Below are 7976 nucleotides of genomic sequence, written 5' to 3' on the forward strand. Positions count from 1 at the left end.
TAGTTACTGTTAACAGTTCTCGACTTTATACACAGGTTATGAAGTTATATGTCATTACCTTTTCAGCTAGCACTATTGTTTATTAGTAACTAGTGATTGTGGTTGTAAGTCTGAGTCTAACACTAACTAGTAGTACTATAGTCATCAGTGAGTCTAACACTAACTAGTAGTACTATAGTCATCAATGAGTCTAACACTAACTAGTACTATAGTCATCAGTGAGTCTGTTAACAGTAACTAGTACTATAGTCATCAGTGAGTCTAACACTAACTAGTAGTACTATAGTCATCAGTGAGTCTAACACTAACTAGTACTATAGTCATCAGTGAGTCTAACCTACTATAGTCATCAGTGAGTCTGTTAACACTAACTAGTAGGCTACTATAGTCATCAGTGAGTAAACACGGCAGTCTTACCTTCGCTGCCATGGTGCCTCCACACCTGCAAAGGTAGGCACTGCGTCTGCAGACGATCCGCACCCTGCAGGACCCGTACCGACCAGGCAAGTCCCAGTGCAACCAGTACAGGACAGAGGCCCAGACTACACGGCCAGTACAACCAGATTGGGTCATGTAGCATGATCCTGAACTTAAGGACGGGTGAAGACTCCGTCGTACATTATCCTGCTGCCACCGAGTTTCTCTACTTCTCTACTTTACTTCCCAGAGTTGTCCCAGGGGATAGCAGAAGAGTGGAGGGGAGGGAGGGAGCCAAGCCGACACGGAAGAGGAGGGAAGGAGCAAGGGGCGTCGCCCGGCAGGCCGCTAACCCGCCACGGCCCGCGCTCTGTGTTCGGGGTTACAAAAATCCCCGGTCCACCGCCGTCGGCCCGGGATGCTTTAATGATCAAAAATGTTCAATCTGAAAAACCCTGTGCTTTTACATTATAAAACTATTACTGTTGGGGTTAGGTAACATTGAAACATGTTAATGTTTGGTATATATGGTACCTGCTGGTTCTAGGGTTGTGTGTTCAACTATAACCTGGTGGTCGGACGGTTCAGTGAGCCTCGTGCCTCGGGATATTAATTTCACTAATGAATAATAATAATAAACCAAGAATATCCAGTTCATATTTCGCCTTGCAGCCACATAGCTTGAACTCTCATTAGAATAGTATTACATTAAGTCTTAGTACTTTGTGTTTTTTAAGTTGAAGCGAGTTTAAATGCAACCAGCTGTTGCATTACTTATATCTATTAGTCCTATTGCTAGGTTTAAACATTGGTTATATTTCTATACTAAGAGCTCTATACAGGACTTTATGCTATCCTCTATCTCTTTATAGCCCTATCTATTTCTATAGCTGCAGCTCTACATAGAACTGACAGTAGGCCTGTTTCAGGTGTGATGGCACTTCTAAAATACCCCCTCGTCCAGCCTGCCTATTATCAAATATACAACTAGTTTAAAGTGTTCATTTACGCGTTGTGATGACGATGGGACATTTCACAGCTCCTCAGCTCAACACCGCCCCCTCAGGGGGAGGGAGACACGCCTGTAGAAAAACTACAGGTCAAAGACCCGGTAGGAGAGTAAAAAACCACCGGTAAGACCCAAGTGCGACCCCGGTGAAAACCACAGCTAGTACTAATATTGCACTTTTTGATTTGTCATATTATGAATTTTTTATTTACCTTAATATTGGGCTTAATATCTATCTGGCTTTGCATGTAAACGTTGGTTTACATTGCCAATAAAGCTACTTATGAATTAACTTGCCGGTGTTTTTAGAAAAGGTAACTCGACTCAGGATCGCGTTTAACTCACTTATTGGTTAAAGGTTTAGGTCTAGGGCTCTATGAAGCCAAAGTAGGGGAATTGTATAGGCACGAGTGGAGTACACGTAAGGCATCTGAAGGATTGCAAATGTACCTGGAGCATTCTGGCCACCTGGGCTTGTGTTGTGACTTTAAACAAAACATGCCTTTACCTGGGCAGCGTGGATAATTTGTGCTTGATTGGCTAAGGATGTGCTGAACTCCGCCTCTGGATACCCAACGTGTATTATGTGCTGATACATTGTGGCTATGCTTGGCATTGCAACCGGGTTTGTGGCGTGATGCTGACCTCTTGTGGCTATGTGCGGGAAACTACCATTGTTTCTGTGGCCTTGAGCGTCTGAGTTTTCTGAAAATACGAATGGCTTCTTGTTAGAACGGACGCATCCCTACGCTCAGGGATCCCACCCCTAGATGAGAAAGAAGCTTCCCTAATCGCCTATGGACACCAGTGCCTGTTGGTATGAATTTGTAAATTGGTCCACAAAATAATTGATTGAATTGAGAGGAGAGTGAGGAGAGAGAGAGAGAGAGAGAGAGAGAGAGAGAGAGAGAGAGAGAGAGGAGAGAGAGAGAGAGAGAGAGAGAGAGAGAGAGAGAGAGAGAGAGAGAGAGAGAGAGATGACGATTAGTAGTAATATTATATATTATGTTACCTCCAGTTATTAAAGATTATTTTTTTTATATTATGTTACATATTATATTATTAATACATGATAGCATTATGGTTGTTTAGAGAGAGAGAGAGAGACAGAGACAGAGGGAGAGAGGAGATAGATAGGTAAGGCTGAGATAATGTACGAACGCTGAACTGCAGCATTGTACCGTGATCTCGACCATAAATCAATAAAAGTGATAAACCAATAAGTATAAAGATATAAGAGGAGGCTCCCGTAGCAAAACGATTGCACAATGTTATGGAGAACATGGCTGAAGATTCAGAAAGCACCTTCAAAAGTGATATTATATAGCCTATACTGGAGTATATCTACTATATATCTATTATATATAGCCTATACTGGAGTATATCTACTATATATCTATTATATATAGCCTATACTGTAGTATAATATATCTATTATATATAGCCTATACTGAGTATATCTACTATATATCTATATATAGCCTATACTGTAGTATATCTACTATATATCTATATATAGCCTATACTGTAGTATATCTGCTATATATATATATAGCCTATACTGTAGTATATCTACTATATATCTTATATATAGCCTATACTGTAGTATATCTACTATATATATCATATAGCCTACTGAGTATATCTACTATATATATCATATATAGCCTATACGTAGTATATCTACTATATATATATCATATATAGCCTATACTATAGTAGATATCTACTAATATCTATTATTATAGCCTATACTAGTATATCTACTATATATATTATATATAGCCTACTATAGTAGATATACTAATATCTATTATATATAGCCTATACTGTAGTATATCTACTATATATATTATATATAGCCTATACTATGTATATCTACTATATATCTATTATATATAGCCTATACTGTAGTATATCTACTATATATCTATAGATATACTGTAGTATATCTACTATATATCTATTATATATAGCCTATACTGTAGTATATCTGCTATATATCTATCATATAGCCTATACTGTAGTATATCTATATATATCTATTATATATAGCCTATACTGTAGTATATATGCTATATATCTATCATATATAGCCTATACTGTAGTAGATCTACTATATATCTATTATATATAGCCTATACTGTAGTATATCTGCTATATCTATCATATATAGCCTATACTGTAGTATATCTACTATATATCTATTATATATAGCCTATACTGTAGTATATCTGCTATATATCTATCATATATAGCCTATACTGTATAGATCTACTATATATCTATATATAGCCTATACTATAGTAGATCTATATATATATTATATATAGCCTATACTATAGTATATCTACTATATATCATTATATATAGCCTATACTGTAGTAGATCTATATATATATTATAGCCTAACTATAGTAGATCTACTATATATCTATTATATAGCCTATACTGAAGATATCTACTATATATATTATATATAGCCTATACGGTAGTATATCTACTATATTTATATATAGCCTACTATAGTAGATTACTATATATCTATATATAGCCTATACTGTAGTATATCTACTATATCTATATATAGCCTATACTATAGTAGATCGCTATATATCTATATATATAGCCTATACTGAAGTATATCTACTATCATATTATAATAGCCTATACTGTAGTATATCTGCTATATATCTATCATATAGCCTATACTGTAGTATATCTACTATATCTATTATATATAGCCTATACTGTAGTAGATCTACTATATATCTATTATATAGCCTATACTGTAGATATCTACTATATCTATTATATAGCCTATACTATAGTATATCTACTATATATCTATATATATAGCCTATACTATAGTAGATCTACTATATATCTATTATATATAGCCTATACTGTAGTAATCTACTATATATCTATTATATATAGCCTATACTATAGTAGATCTACTATATATATTATATATAGCCTATACTGAAGTATATCTACTATATATATTATATATAGCCTATACTGTAGTATATCTACTATATATTATATATAGCCTATACTGTAGTATCTACTATATATCTATTATATATAGCCTATACTGATATCTACTATATATTATATTAGCCTATACTATAGTAGATCTACTATATATCTATTATATAGCCTATACTGAAGTATATCTACTATATATATATATATAGCCTATACTGTAGTATATCTATATATATATATATAGCCTATACTGTAGTATATCTACTATATCTATTATATATAGCCTATACTGTAGTATATCTACTATATATATATATAGCCTATACTATAGTAGATCTACTATATATCTATTATATATAGCCTATACTGTAGTATATCTACTATATATCTATTATATATAGCCTATATAGTAGATCTATATATCTTATATATAGCCTATACTGTAGTATATCTATATATCTATTATATATAGCCTATACTATAGTAGATCTACTATATATCTATATTATAGCCTATACTGTAGTATATCTACTATATATCTATATTATATATAGCCTATACTGTAGTATATCTGCTATATATTATATATAGCCTATACTGTAGTATATCTGCTATATATCTATCATATATAGCCTATACTGTAGTATATCTACTATATCTATCATATATAGCCTCTACTGTAGTATATCTACTATATATCTATTATATATAGCCTATACTGGAGTATATCTACTAATATCTATCATATATAGCCTATACTGAAGTATACTACTATATATTATATAGCCTATACTGTAGTATATCTACTATATATCTATCATATATAGCCTATACTGTAGTATATCTACTATATATCTATCATATATAGCCTATACTGAAGTATATCTACTATATATTATATAGCCTATACTGGAGTATATCTACTATATATCTATTATATAGCCTATACTGAAGTATATCTACTATATATATTATATAGCCTATACTGGAGTATATCTACTATATCTTATTATATATAGCCTATACTGAAGTATATCTAATATATGGTAGATATACTGGGGGCTGGTCTAGCCCAGCCTACCCTCCAGTCCTCAGAGTCTCAGAGCTGGTCTATACTGTAGTATATCTACTATATTTCTATTATCTATAGTAGATATACTGGGGGGCTGGTCTGGTCCCAGCGCCCTACAGTCCTCAGAGACTCAGAGCTGGTCTAATCAGCCGTCATCATGGAGATAAGATAGTCCAGGTGTGCGTGTGGTTGATACGTGTTTATGGCCGCTGTCCCTGAACTGTACCACAGGCTGAACCCACTGGGGCCACGCTGGCCTGTAAGACCTGGCTCTTCTTGATGAAAGGTTCTGAATGTGTAAAGGCTCTTATTGTGTAAAGGCTCTTATTGTATCAAGGCTCTTATTCTGTAAAGACTCTTATTGTGTAAGCCTCTTATTGTGTAAAGGCTCTTATTGTATCAAGGCTCTTATTGTGTTAAGGCTCTTATTGTGTGTAGGCTCTTATGTGTAGAGGCTCTTATGTGTTGAGGCTCTTATTGTGTAATGGCTCTTGTTGTGTAGGCTCTTATTTTGTAAAAGCTCTTATGTTTAGAGGCTCTAATTTGTAGAGCTCTTTTGTGTAAAGGCTCTTATTGTGTAAAGGCTCTTATTGTGTAGAGGCTCTTATTGTGTAGAGAGACCAAAGGCGTTTGTGTTGTGATGTAACACTCCAGCGTGTCCTCTGATAACAGCTGAAGATAAAAAGAGGAGGAGCAACGAGCCTGAGACAGACGGACAGACAGACGGAGAGAGAGACGGAGAGAGACAGAGACAGACAGACAGAGAGACGGAGAGAGAGGAGAGAGAGACAGAGACAGACAGACAGAGAGACGGAGAGAGAGACAGAGAGAGACAGAGACAGACAGACAGAGACAGACAGAGAGAAACAGGACAGAGAGACAGACGGACAGACAAAAGAGAGACGGAGAGAGAGACAGACAGGAGAGGGACAGACAGGAGAGACAGACAGACAGACAGACAGACCACCATGCAGACCATCATGACTCAGAACGGGTGTGAGACGACGGGGCCGGTGAAGGCACAGGTGACAGGTGAGTACTGTTAGTACTGTTAGTACTACTAGATTAGTGGTAGTACTATGAGTACTGTTAGTCCTGTTAGTACTACTAGATTAGGGTTAGTACTATGAGTACTGTTAGTACTGTTAGTACTACTAGATTAGTGGTAGTACTATGAGTACTGTTAGTACTACTAGATTAGTGGTAGTACTATGAGTACTGTTAGTCCTGTTAGTACTACTAGATTAGGGTTAGTACTATGAGTACTGTTAGTACTGTTAGTACTACTAGATTAGGGTTAGTACTATGAGTACTGTTAGTACTATAGATTAGTGGTAGTACTATGAGTACTGTTAGTACTACTAGATTAGGGTTAGTACTATGAGTACTGTTAGTCCTGTTAGTACTACTAGATAAGGGTTAGTACTATGAGTACTGTTAGTACTACTAGATTAGGGTTAGTACTATGAGTACTGTTAGTACTACTAGATTAGGGTTAGTACTATGAGTACGGTTAGTACTACTAGATTAGTGGTAGTACTATGAGTACTGTTAGTACTGTTAGTACTATAGATTAGGGTTAGTACTATGAGTACTGTTAATCCTGTTAGTACTACTAGATTAGGGTTAGTACTATGAGTACTGTAATCCTGTTAGTACTACTAGATTAGGGTTAGTACTATGAGTACTGTTAGTACTACTAGATTAGTGTTAGTACTATGAGTACTGTTAGTACTACTAGATTAGGGTTAGTACTATGAGTACTGTTAGTCCTGTAGTACTACTAGATTAGTGTTAGTACTATGAGTACTGTTAGTACTACTAGATTAGGGTTAGTACTATGAGTACTGTTAGTACTACTAGATTAGTGTTAATACTATGAGTACTGTTAGTACTGTTAGTACTACTAGATTAGTGTTAGTACTATGAGTACTGTTAGTACTGTTAGTACTACTAAATTAGGGTTAGTACTATGAGTAATGTTAGTCCTGTTAGTACTACTAGATTAGTGTTAGTACTATGAGTACTGTTAGTCCTGTTGGATTAGTATTAGTACCAATAGTACTGTTAGTAACTGTTATATTAGTATTTATGCTACGAGTACTTAGTATTAGTTATATTAGTACTATTGAATTAGTATTGGTGTTTTAGGATTAGTATCATAACTAGAGCTACATAGAGTACTGAAGATAAGGATATCAAGGTCTTTGTCTCTCCAGGTGTAGTGTATATCAAGGTCTCTCTCTCTCCAGGTGTAGTGTATATCAAGGTCTCTCTCCAGGTGTAGTGTATATCAAGGTCTCTCTCCAGGTGTAGTGTATATCAAGGGCTCTCTCCCAGGTAGTGTGTATCAAGGTCTCTCTCTCTCCAGGTGTAGTGTATATCAAGGTCTCTCAGGGTAGTGTATATCAAGGTCTCTCTCTCCAGGTGTAGTGTATCAAGGTCTCTCTCTCCCCAGGTGTAGTGTGTATCAAGGTATCTCTC

General features: G+C 35.4%; 1 protein-coding gene across 1 annotated transcript in view; it reads right to left on the reverse strand.

The window, feature by feature from the left end:
- The window catches only part of LOC130381070 (sorting nexin-9-like), a 39921-nt gene that overhangs the window by 25973 nt on the left and 5972 nt on the right, over positions 1–7976 (reverse strand). The gene's annotated exons all lie outside the window — the stretch shown is intronic.

Source organism: Gadus chalcogrammus, chromosome 4 (genome assembly GCF_026213295.1).
Source record: "Gadus chalcogrammus isolate NIFS_2021 chromosome 4, NIFS_Gcha_1.0, whole genome shotgun sequence".
Lineage (NCBI taxonomy): Eukaryota > Metazoa > Chordata > Actinopteri > Gadiformes > Gadidae > Gadus > Gadus chalcogrammus.